The sequence below is a fragment of the Cebus imitator genome, unplaced genomic scaffold (genome assembly GCF_001604975.1).
Source record: "Cebus imitator isolate Cc_AM_T3 unplaced genomic scaffold, Cebus_imitator-1.0 Scaffold328, whole genome shotgun sequence".
Classification (NCBI taxonomy): domain Eukaryota; kingdom Metazoa; phylum Chordata; class Mammalia; order Primates; family Cebidae; genus Cebus; species Cebus imitator.
The window spans coordinates 1397259-1413169 of record NW_016107643.1 but is presented as its reverse complement, the minus strand read 5'-3'; positions in this window follow the sequence as shown (position 1 = coordinate 1413169).

Here is a 15911-nt window from a genome sequence, read left to right as displayed (position 1 = left end):
GGCTGTGCGGACGGTGGCTCGTGCGGTCAATCCTGAGGGCGGGACCACAGAGGGGCGGTGGGCGGGGTTGACGCGCGCGTGTGCATGAGCGCGTGCGTGCGGGGGCGCAGGCTGTGGTCTCCGGCGCGCGCGGTCCCGTGGGCGGTCTTCTGACGTGGACCCTAGAACAGACTGGACCCTGGCTGCGCCGTCAAAGCTTTAATTTTCCCCCTTCGCCTTTCGCCCTCGGCGGCGGGGTTGCAGCCCCACTAGATGCCTAGCAGCCGACTGCGTTGAGTGTTGCCCTCCTAGAGACCCCGCGCTCTGCCCCAACTCCAACTGCAGGGCGGAAAGGGCGCAGGAGGCTGCGTCGCGGCGTGGTGCTGGGTGCGGTACTGTAGAAGCAAGGCCTCATTCGAGCGTCCTTAACACAGGAGTAAAGAAAGAATACATGTAGAACCTGGCATAGCCGGGCTCGAAGGCTCACGCTTGTAATCCCAACACTTTAGGAGACCGAGGCGGGCAGATCGCTTGAGCTCTGGAATCCGAGACCAGGGTGGCCAACAGGGGAGACCTCGTCCCTAATACAAAAATTAGCGGAGCTGGTGGTGCGCGCCTACAGCCCCAGCTACTCCAGAAGCTGAGGCAGGAGGACCCCTTGAGCCTAGGGAGGTCGAGGCTGCAGTGAGCTGCGATTGCAGCACTGCACTCCAGCCTGGGCAACGGAGCAAGATCCTGTGTCAAAAAATGAAAAACCTGGCATGTAGGCTGTGCTCAATAAATGCCTGATAGACTGAATAAAGACACACACAGCTAGGCCTCTTGATAACAGACAGACTGGCTAACCAGACCCCCTACCTTTAATTCTGTAAAAGTTTGAAGTTACCTTGTTCCCCACAATTTGCCCTCCAACCATCTTCTCCCGAAGAGAGGGCTACATAGAATTAGGAACTGGCGCTCACACAGGCCTGCTCCTTCTTGTCTGGTAGCTGTTACTCTGGTGTCCCCCAGTGAGACATGTCTTCCATCAGTGTAGCCTTTTATGGTCCTTGACCCTGGAATCTGGACAGAGCCATGACTCAATTTCACCAATAGAAGAAGGTGGTAAGAGCAGCAATGTCTCCATTCCAGCCCTGAGCTTGAAAAAGACCTGGCAGCCTTGATTTTGAGCTGTCGGGGGTCATGAGCTGCTCCCCTTTAGCCACCCTGATGGAGAGAAACCATGTGCAGAGACCACTTGGAGAGGGAGATCTGGGCCACTGGGCTGGTGGAGCTGTCCTAGCTAAGGGATCGATCAGTCATTGAGTGAAGAAGCTACCTAGGTTGGGTTGTTCCAACCATCTGGGCTGTTCCATTTTACCCACAACAGTAACAGGTCTTTCTTAACTGTGACTTATCCAAAGTCCTCAGAAATAATCAACTCATTTATCATTTAACGCTTGAATGAATTATTTGTGATTTTTCATAAATTATTATTTATGTTATTTTAAGCCTCTAAGTTTTAAAGAGGTTTATTACTCAGTAATAGATAAGCAGAACATTGTCCGACATAACACTTGTGCTATGAGGAATATTCCTATGGCACCTACCTCAGAATTTGGGCACCTTACAGTCCCTGGGAAACAAAGAAAAACCCTCATACACCTGTGGAGCCTCTCAGCTTTATCTCAGAGCACAGAATTCTAAGGTTCTAAGATGGACTCCCACACTTAGACTCATGTCTCACTCTCATACTCAGGTCCTGACTGTCCTCACTGCGTCTTCTTCAAGCCTGGTGAAGCTGAATTGCACAAAAGCCTCACCCCCAGCTCAACATCCACACATCCTCCCCATTCCTGCAGGAAAACAATTATTTGGCCTAGGCCTTAGCACTGACACTCTGGTTTGCAGGTTATGTTTTTGCTGTGTAGGATGAGGCAGAGAAATTGAAGACATGGTCCTACCCTCTGGCAGGCCTCCATCAGATGGGGGAAGCTGTCATAGGCCATGCCCTAGCTGTAGGAGACCCTGCTCCCCCTACTCTTCCAGGTCAGAAGTGAACCAGCCTCTTCCTTCCCTTCCCTCCCCACAGCAAGACTGAACCAGACTGTGAAGTTTCACATTACTTTACCAACATTCAGGGATAACAGAAAAGGTGTGCCTCTGAAGAACAGCAATCCCTGAACTAGACATTGCTACTCTCTGAAGCCTTAGAATCTTGTTGCAGCAAACATTCTTTCTTACTTCCTTGATCTACTCCCTTCTCTGGTTCTTTTTCCTTAGCTTTCAAACATGCTCAAATTATTTTGTTCTTAAAAAACAAACACGCTGGGTGCAGTGGCTCATGCCTGTAATCCCAGTGCCTTGGAAGGCCAAGGTGGGAGGATCACCTGAGGCCAGGAGGGCTACATAGTGAGAACTTATCTCTACAAAAACTTTTTTTAAAAATCAGCCAGGTATGGTGGTGTGCACATGTAGTCCTAGCTACTTGGGAGGCTGAGGCAGGAGGATAACTTGGGTCCTGAAGTTTGAGGCTGCAGTAAGCTATGTTTGGACCACTGCACTCCAGCCTGGGCAACAGAGCAAGACCCTGTCTCTAAAAACAAAAAACAAAATATTTTTGTTTATTTGGTTTTTTTTTGAGACAGGTTTCACCATGTTGGTCATGGCTGGTCTCAAACTCCCGACCTCAGGTGATCTGCCTGCCTTGGCCTCCCAAAGTGCTGGGATTATAGGCATGAGCCACCACGCCCAGCCATGAAACAAAATCTTAACTGGGAAGGGTAGTATTACTATCTTCTTTTTCCTTTACTGCATTTATCAAAGAGTCCCCTACACATTCTACATCTGTGTGATAGATTAAAGATGGCTGCAAATTCTCTTACACTCCTTCCATGGAGAGATTAGGCCTAATCCTTGCCCTCCCTCACCTCCATTCCTACCCCACTCTTTGAATCTAGCCTGGCCTTGGCGATTTGTTTGACTGATACAGTATGGTGGAAGTGATGTACTGGGATTTCTGAGATCTTGCAGCTTCCTCCTGAAGTGTCTTGGAACACTTGCTCTGGGAAATCCAGCTGCCAGAAAAGATGTCCAGCTACTCTCAGACCACCATGCTGTGAGGAAGCCAGGCCCCAGCCATTCAAGTCTTCCTGGCAGGGGCCCCAGACAATCATGAAGCAGCGAGGGTGTTGTTCCTGCTGAACCCACCCCAAACTGCAGACACATTAGCAAAATAAATGGGTGTACTTGTTTAAGCCATGAGCCAATTGGGGACAGTTTGTTACATAACAATAAATTGCCAGAATACTCTATAACCTGCTTCCTCCAAGGACAAGAATAAATCTGGTAATGTGGACTTGATTAAGAATTAAGAATGACAGTATAATTGTATGTAAATATATAATCTACAACTAGTCATCCATACGTAATACACTAATGTCATTATCCAGTTGCTCCTCATGGAGGAGGTCACTGTAGTCACCATAGCTCCTTGCCTTGTCACCAAGATTCTGCAGCTGTTGTGCCTGAAATCGCTTTTTCTCCACTGGTCCCTATCGCAGCGGTCATTTCCAGGTCCCAGAAACTTTAATGCCAGTGGCAAAGAATACCCAGGCTTTGATACAAAGTGCTCTAAGTTCAGATTCTAAAATATCATGAGTTCTCACAGACTGCATGAACGAAAGGGTTTGCATCCACTTGGTTAATGCAGGATGGTTTGAAGGTGCCTGTCCCTGTTCCTTTTCACTCAAGTAAAGCATCTTACTCACCTTGGCCCTTTCTCTGATTTTATGTCATCCCTTCCTATATCTTTGTTTGCATTGTCTCCAGGTCATCGACACAGATGGACTTTATTATTTTTGTCTTTACTCATGCAGTGTCTTAGGTCAGTTTCCCTAGAGGCAGAGCCCTGAAACAGGATCTGAGTGCATAATTTATTAGAAGATTGCTCTCAGAAGAAACACAGTGATGGAAGCAAGGGGTTGAGAAAGAATGTGGTCTGGTTTTATCTAGAGCATCAGCCTGATCCTATGGAGAGCCCGAGAGCATGAATTGTACCATAGAATTGATTCCATTTTGATTTAAGGGAGCAGCATTTTGTACACACATCTCTTTCCGCAGACAACATTCACAGCAGTAAGAAGGATCCTATAAAGGAAATTTGGGAGGGGTATTAATGATGCAAATAGATAGCTGCATGTATGTGTAATACATATAACAAATATTTATTGAATACCTACTAGATAGCAAAGATTGAATACTGCTCTAGTAAGATCTGATTGGCCATCTGACTTTTCCCCAAACATTACCAGACCTCATTCTGCACTGTTTGAAACATCGATATATTTCACTGTGCCAAAGTTCTCCTTATACTTTTAGTCAATGTGTGATCAAGCAAATCTCTAATTATAGATGTTAAAATCTCACCTAGAAGGTAAGGAAGGTACTATGTTGTCTGTGAAAGAGGTTGATCCTGAAGGTTTGGAACAAACACAAATGAGAGGGTTCTAGTTAGGAATAAAGTTCCATTGAAAGCTCCAATAGATATCCCACAGTCAACCACAAGCATAAGATTCCGATAGTCCTTGGCAGACTCTAAGGGAAAGTGTTTAGGAGTCCCTGATCTGGGAGTATAGAGTTATACCTCTGAGCTGTTGGCAGAGCTCTTGGTGGCCTCCTCAGACAAGCCCTACAAGTACAGGAATTGACCTTTATATCAGCTCAAGGGGCAAGACCCTGCATTTGGATGAGCGCATCCATTTAAAGGCAGAGGACTTGAAATTTCTATTGGATGAGCTAGATTCATGCCCCCTTCCCCAAATTGCTACAACACAGAACAAAAGTTCCTCCTATATACAGAAAAGATACTATGAAAACAGTACTACTGTTAAAAGACAAATGACTTTGCTAAATAGGGCCATGAAGGACTTCAAATTAGAAGTTCCCAAACTGAAGCCATCCTTTTGGATTAAAATCCCTTTGAATTTCTCCTAATTACAGTTAACATATTGGTTTCCTGTGATTGCTATAATAAATTTCCACAAACTTGGTGACATAAAACTACAGAAATTTAAGAGTTGACATGTGCAGAAGTCCTACTAGTCTGGTTCTTGTTCCCACTTGGGTACCAGCTTCCTTCAGCAGCATAGGCCAAGGTGCTGGAGGCCAACAAAAGGAGGAGTCACAGTGTGGGAGTTTTGCAAGCCTGTTGTTCTTAGCACAATCCAAGGCTGGACAAGGAGGAGAAAGAAACTCACCTGATCAGTGCCAGAAGTTATTGCACTCAAAGAAGAATATGCAGGGAAAAAGAAAGAAAGGAAGAATGGAAGGAAGAAAGAGAAGTCCCACAGACATGAGATGAAACCCTGTCCAAAACTGGAAGGAAGGCCAGAAAATAGTGAACCAAATTTTGAGGAAATGCCATAGGAGGAGGAAAAAGCAGAAGGAACCTTTAGAGAAAGGCTGATTCCATCTCTCCAGATTATAAAGATATATACAAGAGGCATTCAAGCAATAAAGCCATGTTAAGATACCTGGATGAAATAGACGAGACAAGAAGAGTAAGAAACAAACTTACAGGGATGTACTGGAATGTTGATCAAAACCATCCTTGCCCCTATTTAATGCAGTTTACCTTGATTTTTATTTTATCTGATACTAACAATGCCATATAACTTTCTTTTAATTAGCATTTTTCTGATATACCTTGTCCATCTTTCTACTTTTGAGTCGTTGCTGTTGGTTTTAGATGCATCACTTATCTCATTGTTTACCGAATTTGAACCAATATTCAAATCTTTTTTTAATAGAAGAGCTTGGCTGGGCACAGTGGCTCACGCATGTAATCCCAACACTTTGGGACGCTGAGGCAGGCGGATCACCCGAGGTCAGGAATTCGAGACCAGCCTGGCTAACATGGTGAAACACCGTCTCTACTAAAAATGCAAAAAGTAGCCAAGAGTAGTGGCGTGCTCCTGTAATCCCAGCTACCCAGGAGGCTGAAGCAGGAGAATCACTGGAACCTGGGGAGCAGAGGCTGCAGTGAGCTTAGACTGCACCCGTGTACTCCAGCCTGGGTGACACAACAAGACTCCATCTTAAAAAAGAAAGAGTGATAGGATATAAAACGAAAAAAGGGTTTCTAAGTAATATGTGAATATCATTTTAATTTTTTACTTTTTAGGGACAGGGTCTTGCTACATTGCCCGGGCTAGAGTGCAGTGGCTATTCACAGATGTATCATGCACTATAGCCTCAAACTCCTGAGCTAAAGCAATCCTCCTGCCTCAGCCTTCCCAGTAGCTGGGATTACAGAAACACGCCACCACACCCAGCTGTAAATAACATTTTTGAAAGTTAAGAGTACATTTGGATATTATGTATATGCACATAAAAACTTGTGAAGGATGACAATATAAAAAAAACTTGTGAAAGATGAAAAACAAAAAATACAGTCTCTCAATAGAGGATTACAAAAGATTTTTTTCTTCTGCTTACTTGTATGTTCCATATTCCTAAAATGAACACCCATGATTATTGCTAAAAAACAATAAAGTTTTAAAACAACAACAAAAACAAACCTACAGAAATTTATTCTCTCACATTTCTGGAGACCAGAAGTCCAAACTCAGGGTATCAAAAAGCTACACTTGTGAAAACTCTGGAGAAGAATCCTTCCCTGCCTGTCCCAGCTCCTGGTGGCTGTCCGCATTCCTTGGCTTCCTTGGCTTGTGGCCACAAATCCCATATCTGCCTCCACCTTCAAGTCACCTTCTCCTCTATGTCCATCTTCTGTGTGTATCTCCTATAAGGACATTTATTGGATTTAGGGTCCACCTGGATGATCCAAGATGATCTCACCCCACGATCCTTAATTAATTACATTTACAAATACCCTTTTTTTTTTTTTTTTTTTTTTTGAGATGGTGTCTCACTCTGTCACTCAGGCTGAAGTGCAGTGGCATGATCTTGGCTCACTACAACCTCCGCCTCCCGGGTTCAAGCAGTTCTCTGGATTCAGTTTCCCAAGTAACTGGGGATTACAGGTGCCTGCCACAATGCCCAGCTAATTTTCCTATTTTTTAGTAGAGACCAGGTTTCACCATGTTGGCCAGGCTGGCCTTGAACTCCCGACCTCAGGTGATCCTCCTGCCTTGGACTCCGAAGTGCTGGGATTACAGACGTGAGCCAAAGTGCCCGGCAACATTTGCAAAGATATTTTTTCCAAATACGGTAACATCCCGAGGTTCCACGGATTCGAACATGGAGAAATCTTTTGGGGGAGCCACCATTCAACCGACTTCACACACTACACAGGCAGTCCATTCATTTTATTCATTTAAGCAACTTATATTTTTTGAGTGGCTGCTATATACCAGACACTGATCTATGCTCTGAGAGGCAGAAATGAAAAAGGATATCAAAATACCTCTTTCCTCATGCCATTAGAATAGCTCGTTTTATTAAAAACAACAACAACAACAAAAACAGACAATAGCTGGCATGGTGGTATGTGCCTGTAGTCCCAGCTACTCACGAGGTAGACGTGGGAGGATTGCTTGAGCCTAGGAGTTTGAGGCCAGCCTGGGCAATAACATAGCAAGACCCCATCTCTAAAAACAAAAAAGCCAGACAAAGAGACAATAGCAAGTGTTGGTGAGGATGTGGAGAAATTGGAGCTCTTGTGCACTGTTAGTGGTAATATAAAATGGTGCGGCCACTGAGAAAAACAGTATGGTGGGTCCTCAAAAAGTTAAAAATAGAATTACCATATGATCCAGCTGTACCCCTTCCGGGTGTATTTCTCAAATTATTGAAAACCAAATCTTGAAGAGATATTTGTATTTCCATGTTCATTGCAGCATTATTCACAAGAGCCAGGAGGTGGAAGCAACTCAGGTGTCTGTCGACAGATGTGTGGGTAAACACAATGTAGTATAAACATACAATGGGGCCAGGTGCACTGGCTCATGCCTGTAATCCCAGCACTTTGGAAGGCTGAAGCTGGCAGATCACCTGAGGTCAGGAGTTTGAGACCAGCCTGGCCAATATGGTGAAACTCTGTCTCTACTAAAAATACAAAAATTAGCTGGGCATGGTGGTGGGCACCTATAATCCCAGCTACTCAGGAGGCTGATGCAGGAGAATTGCTTGAACCCAGGAGGCAGAGGTTGCAGTGAGCCAAGATTGCACCACTGCATTCCAGCCTGGATGACAGAGCAGGATCCCGTCTCAAAAAAAAAAAAAAAAGTACTGTGGGCCAAGCGTGGTGATTCATAGCTGTAATCCTAATACTTGATAGGCCAAGGTGGGAGGATTGCTTGAGACCAACCTGGGCAACAATAGCAAGACTCCTGTCTTTACAAAAGACATTCTTTTTTAAATTAGTCAGGCGTGATGGTGCATACCTGTAGTTCTAGCTATTTAGAAAGCTAAAGAAGAGAATTTCTGAAGCCCAGGAGATTGAGGCTGCAGTGAGCCATGATCGCACCACTGTACTCCAGCCTGAGCAAGAGAGCAAGAAGTTGTCTCAAAAATAAAAATAAAAAGTAGCAGAGCATGATGGCATATACCTGTAGTCCAAGCTGTAGGCAGGCTGAGCCAGGAGGATCACTTGAGACCAGGAGCTTGAGGCTGCAGTGAGCTCTGATCACACCACTGCAATCTGGCCTGAGCGACAGAGAGAAACCCTGTCTAAAAAAAAATAGAATAAAAACTTATATACACACATCATGACATAACAATTTACTGATTACTTCTGCTGCTGATGGACATTTGGGCAGTTTCCAGTTTGAGACTAGTATGAGTCATGATGCTATGAATCATCTGGAAATCAAATACAGGTATTTTGGTGAGTGTACGTGTACATTTCTATTGGGTAGATAACAGAGATTTGCTGATAGATGTCTAGCAATCAGCTCACTGGAGAGAAAAAGCCTTCATGCGTAGCATTAGTTGATTTCTATGGTGTAAATTCTCCCACTGTGACCTATTTTGAGCTCTCATCATGATGTCACTGAGTGCAGAATTGGAAAGAAAGACACGGGCTCAGCCCTCACAAGCCAGTGGGAACCAGCTCCAGCACCATGTAGGCCTGGGAGGTCTACTGAGAAACAGATGCCAAAACCAAATTAGACATACAAGGGATTTATTGAGGGAAACGTCTGTGAAGAATAAAGGGGAAGGAAACAGGAAATGGCAAGAGAGAATTCAGACAGGAGTAAAAATCTGACAGCTGTGAAGGAAAGCGGGAAGAAAAGGTTGGTTAAGAAGAGTGTCAGATCTCAGTGCAATTTCAATGAAGCCTCTCCCAGGCCAGTGGGGAGTCCTGGAGCCAGAGTTGTCTGTTAGAGCAGCAGCATCTTGCAGGAATCAGCCTGCGTTAGCACAAATGCAGTGCGGGACCTGGAGGGGGACCAGCTGGGGCTGCCAGTCAACTCTGCTCCCCGCAGCAGGAGAGCTGAACAATGAATTTTCACGGTTGCCACAACCGCCAACATTCCTTTACACCATCTCCGTGCAGATGTGGGGATGGCTCTCAGACAGTGTCCCCTCCAGGTGACCTGCTTTTCATAAGTTAATGCACAACCCTGGCTTGGCTGACTTATTTAGAATCTGGACTGACTGTTTTAGACTGAATAAGCCCCAGATTTCTTGGATTTATTCAGTGGAAAGATAAAAAAATTAAGCCGAGCGTGGTGGCATGCGCGTGGCGTGCGCCTGTAATCCTACCTCCTCAAGAGGCTGAGGCAAAAGAATTGCTTGAACCCAGGAGGTGGAGGGTGCAGTGAACCGAGATCATGCCACTCCACTCCAGTCTGGGTGACGGAGTTGAGACTTGGTCTCAAAAAGAAAAAAAGAAAAGAAACAGAAGCTGAAAAAGACCTTATAACCCCAGTTATTGTTAGCTGTTGAACTAAAAGCATTATGGTGCTTTTCTTTTTAATGTTCACAAATTCTTTGACATTCCCTTTATTTTTATTTGGAGTCTCACTCTGTTGCCCAGGCTGGAGTGCAATGACACAATCTTGGCTCACTGCAACCTCTGCCTCCCAGGTTCAAGAGATTTTCCTGCTCAGCCTCCCGAGTAGCTGAGACTCCATGCCCAGCAAATTTTTTGTGTTTTAGTAGAGATGGGTTTTCACCATGTTGCTCAGACTGGTCTCAAGCTCCTGAGCTCAGGCAGTTTACCCACCTCAGCCTCCCAAAGGAGGCCCCATGAGATTATAAGTGTGAGCCATCACAGCCCCAACATTCCCTTTAAAGTTAGAGTTTAATTCCCATCCCCTAGACTATGAGCCAAACTTACTGACTCACTTCTAAAAAATAGAAGGTGGTAAAATTATGCTATATGACCTCTGAGGCAAGGTCACACAAAGGATGAGGATGACGTCTGCCCATCACTCTTTCTCCCTGTCACCCCATCACACCCCGAGCATCACTTTCTTTGGAGAAAGGAAGCCACCATGTCATGAGGACATTTAAGCATCCTGTGGAGAGGCTCAGGTAGGGAGAAACTGAGGCCTCCTTCCAAGAGCAGAAGCAACTTGCCATGTATGTGTGTGAGTCAACTTGGAAGTGAATCCTCCAACCCCACTCAAGCTTTCAGATGATTGTAGCCCCCACAAACATCTTTTTTTTTTTTTTTAGGTATAGTCAAGTTCTCTCTATATTGTCCAGGCTGGCCTCAACCTCCTGACCTCAAGGAATCCTCCTGCTTTGGCCTTCCAAAGTGCTGGGATTATAGGTGCAAGCCATGGTCCCTGGCTCTTGCAAACATCTTAACTGCAACCTCACAAGTGACCCGGAGCCAGAACCACCCAACTAAATTCTTCCCAGATTCATGATCCACAGAAATTATAAAGCCAATAAATTATTGCCATTTTAAGCCACTACATTTTGGGTGATTTGTCTTATAGCAAAAGATAACTAATATAGAATTTGGAAGTCACTGTACATGCACCCAACCCCATAGCAGCAGAGATGACCACTGAGACCATGTGGTAAATCCCTATTTCCTCATTTCCTGATTTGGCTCATAGAGAAGCCATCTCCTTTCCAAGCTGACTCCCATCAAAGCACATCGTCAGTCAGCCACAGTGGCTCACACCTGCAATCCTAGCACTTTGGCAGGCCCCAAGATGGGAGGATCACTTGGGCCCAGGAGTTCAAGACCAGCCTGGGCAACATAGTCTTTACAAAAATACAAAATAAAAAAATTAGCTAGGTGTGGTGGTGCATACTTGTAGTCCTAGCTACTAGAGAGGCTAAGGTGGGCAGATCAAATGAGCCCAGGAGGTGAGGCTACAGTGAGCTGTGATTGCTGCTCCAGGCTAGGCAACAAAGTGATTCCCTGTCTAAAGAAAAAAAAAAAAGGGCCAGGAGCGGTGGCCCACACCTGTAATCCCAGCACTTTGGGAGGCCGAGTCAGGTGGACCATCTGAGATGAGGAGTTCGAGACCAGCCTGCCCAATATGGTGAAACCCTGTCTCTACTAAAAATACAAAAAATTAGCCAGGCTTAGTGGCAGGCACCTGTAATCCCAGCTACTGAGAGGCTGAAGCAGGAGAATTGCTTGAACCCGAGAGGCAAAGGTTGCAGTGAGCTGATATCACACCACTGTACCCCAGCCTGGGTGAAAAGAGTTCAATTCCGCCTCAAAAACAAAACAAAAAAAAGAACCAAGCACACTGTCCTGGCACCACCAGAAGCACCATTTCTTGTTTCTCATGCTTACCCAAGGCCCTGATATAGACCACTGCCAAGGTTATGATCAAGGCCTCTGATGCCTGCACAGAGGTCCCCATCTCATGTTGCTGCCAAAGCCACTGGCACCAACTCCCATTATCTGAGAAGCCACTGGCAGTGAGGCAGCCTTTTGTATGGTGAAGTGGTTCTTGCATTCACTTGTGCTGTGACTGTGGCAGGAGCCCCAAGATGGGGGAGGAGTGGCACATAACCCTGTGTGCAGAACCAGCGACCAAAAGCCTGTGACTAGAGATGTGGCCCAGATTACAGTGTTTACCAAGTTAAACAGGCTGCAGCCAGATCGGCATATCAAAAATGGCTCAGGGAACAGGAAGAGGTTAGCTATGAACCCAAGCAGGGCAAGGCCAAGGGCACTGATTGTGGACAAGGTTCAAAGGGGACAGAAGGAAAGCAAACCTGCAGGATGTCCACGAGCTGGAGTCCCAGGCTTGAGGCAGCTTTGAAGTCTGTGGCTGTGGCCATAGTCTGGGCCCCCAGCCATCCGGCCCTGTCTCCCATATGCATTTCAAGGGAGGCTGTCATTTTTTTTTTTTTGGCGTTTTTTTTCATGTGGAAAGTTCCCACAGAGCTGCCAGGGGCTCAGAATCTGTTTGATTCAGGCAAGGAAGCTTGAACAATTTTATATTAGTTTAGGTTCCCCCAGAAGAAAGCTCTGAGGCAAGGATTCAAGGTTAATGTGGGACATCTTCCGAGGAAGCAGGTAGGTGTGGAAGGAGGTGAGGCAGGGAAGCAGGAAAGACGGTCAATACAGGGTGCAGTGTCAAGCTAGTTATTATCATGAGCAATTAGAGCTCATTTCAAGGAAAAACTCTGGAAAATGAGAGAGGCAAGGGGGCTGACATATTTGGGGTTTTTATGTACCAACACCAGTCAGCCATTGTTGACAGCCACTAGAGGGGAGGATGTTAATTACTCTGCGGCCAACAGAGAGATTCAGATCCTGGTTGATCAATCTGTTATGTGTTTATTGGCCATTTGAGTCTCTCTTCTGTGACTTATACATTCATAGTCTTTGCCCATTTTTCTATTGGGTTGTTTATCTTTTTCATATTGATTTATAAGAGTTACCTATATATCCAATATCCAGTTACTAATCTTTTCTTCATTATGTGTGTGGCTATTTTTCCAGGTTGTGGTTCACCTTTTAACTTTCTCTGTGTTTAATTAATATTTCCTTGTTTTTGAGACAGAGTCTCACTCTGTCACCCAGGCTGGAGTGCAATGTCATTTGCTCACTGCAACTTTCCCCTTCCGGGTTCAAGTGATTCGTCTGCCTCAGACTCCCGAGTAACTGGGATTACAGCCACTCGCTACCACATCCAGCTAATTTTTGTATTTTTGGTAGAGACAGGGTTTCACTATGTTGGTCAGGCTGGTCTTGAACTCATGACCCCAAGTGATCTGCCCACCTCGGCCTCCCAAAGTGCCGGGATTACAGGCGTGAGCCACCGTACCCAGCCAGTATTTCCATTTTTAATATAGATGAATTTATCAATCTATTCTTTATGGCCTCTGCTTTTTGTGTCTTGTTTAAGAAATCCTTATCTTGTGCTAACAAAAATGATAACTTACTAGGCATTTTAAACTTTTACTTTTTACGGATAGTCTTTGGTCCACCTGAACGTTGTTATATAATGATGTAATATAGAAATCCAATATTTAAGTTTTAATCATAGAAAATGCCAAACATACACAAAAGTAGAGAGAATAGTACAATGAATGCAATACCTGGGTAACTTCAACAGTTAATTTATCTTATTAAATTAAAACAGGAATAAACACTTATTATCTCACATAGTTTCTGTGAGTCAAAACTTCAGGAGTGGCCTAGCTGGTTGTTCTGGCCTGAGGCCTCTCAGTCAAATTGTCAGCCTGGGCTACAGTCATCTGAAACCTTAACAGGAGCTAAAGGATCTGTTCCAAGGTGGCTCACACCTATGGCTCTTAAATTGTTGACAGGAGGCACCAGTTTCTGGCGGTATGAACCTCTCAATTGAGCTGCTGAAATGGCCTTCTAGCGCCAATGATCTGAAACAGGAAGGTGAAAGCTGCAAAGCCTCTTATGACCTCACCTTGGGACACGTACAAGATCATTTCCACCACACTGTATTCATTAGAAGTGAGTCATTAAGTCCTACCACATTCAAGAGGAGGGGAATTATGCTCCACATTTTTTTTAGGACAGTTTTGCTCTTATTGCCCAGGCTGGAGTGCAATGGCACAATCTCAGCTCACTGCAAGGTCCACCTCCCGGATTCAAGCGATATTCCTACCTCAGCCTCCCAAGTAGCTGGGATTACAGGCATGCACCACCACACCCAGCCAATTTTGTATTTTTGATAGAGACAGGGTTTCACTATGTTGGCCAACCTGGTCTCAAACTCCTGACCTCAGGTGATCCAGCCAACTCTGACTTCCAAGGTGCTGGGATTACAGGTGTGAGCTACCGCTCCCTGCCAGGCTCCACCTTTTAAAGAGAGGAATGTCAAAGAGTTAGTGAACATTTTTAAACCAGCACATAACATAGCCAATCTCTCTTTGTTTTGGGGCAGTTTGTATCTATGTATAACTTCTGTGCATAACTCCAGACCCTCTTGAGCTCACTTGTCTCTTAATTCAGCCACTGCTACCTCAGTTCTGTATAGGCTCCCACCAGCTTCACAAGTGTGTAGCCTCATACTTCCTCGGGGCTTCTCTTTAATGCTGCAGTGTGGGATACAGTGGAAATCAACTCAGTACCCAGGCATGTCCAGGATCTTAGAATTCTAAGAGGCAAACTTTGACCAATGGGAAATAAGAACCCTCCTTAATTGCTTCCCCCTTTCCTTCCTAAATCAACAGTCCTAAAACACACTGCATGCAGCTTCTCAGAAGGTCCTTTGGGATTAAGGAATCACTCTTAGTAGTGGCCAGCGTCATCATGCTTCCTTGCATTGGTTTTTCCGCTACCCTATTTAAATCACCATCCTTCTCTCCTGTTCCCTGAGAGCTCCTTCATAAAGTATTAGCACATAGCCTTTGTATCAAATTATGCTTTCTGGAGAACCCAGGTTAAGATACAGTTGGTTACAAACAAGATCCACACTTTAAATTTGATTTGGTCTGTCTTTTATTTTTATTTTCATTTTATATATATATATAGTGGCACAATCTTGGCTCACTGCAACCTCTGCTGCCCAGGTTCAAGTGATACTCCTGCCTCAGCCTCCAAAGTAGCTAGGATTACATGCCCCTGCCACCATGCCCAGCTAATCTTTTTATTTTTATTTTTTGGTAGAGATGGGGATTCACCATGTTGACCAGGCTGGTCTTGAACCCCTGACCTCAAGTGATCTGCCTGCCTCAGCCTCCCAAAGTGCTGGGATTATAGGCATGAACCACCTCGCCCAGCTCAGAGATCTAAGTCAGTTAGATCTCTCTGACTTATAGGTTGTGAGGAAAAAGAAGGAAGAAGGTGCTTCCTTTGCATTTGAGCAATGCAAATACAGGGCATTTCCATCACTGCGACAGTTCTATTAGAGCTTGCTTAAAACAATCATTTCATTTTAATTCTAGTATTTGTCATTTCTAGGATTTAATTCTAAATCTATCATCATTTGTATATTTATTAGCTGGAATTATTCCATAAAGAATGATATTTCCTCATCAAATATTTAGTTACTCTGAGATATAGTTCCTACAGGAAAAGCATGATGCCACCTCCCTTCTTCCTCACAATTATTTGATGAATAAACATTATTTTCTTTGAGGAGTCTATCACATTCTCAATTTTGCTGATCTCTCTCTCTGTGGTGTTGTTTATCGTGTTCCTCTATTCCCTTTATGTCCTAAACTGGTAATTAGATCTAGAAGCCTGTCAGATTCAGGTTTCATTTTTTGGCAAGAATATTTCATAGGTGTATTGTATGCTTCCTATTGTATCATATCAGGAGATACAATGCCTGTTTGCCTCTCTTACTGTGATTTTAAAATAGATCAGAAAATTCAGGCCAGGTGCGGTGGCTCATGCCTATAATCCCAGCACTTTGGGAGGCCGAGGCGGACAGATCATGAGGTCAAGAGATCAAGACCATCCTGGCCAACATGGTGAAACTCCGTCTCTACTAAAAATACAAAAATTAGCTGGGCATGGTGGCATGTGCCTGTAGTCCCAGCTACTTGGGAGGCTGAGGCAGGAGAATCGC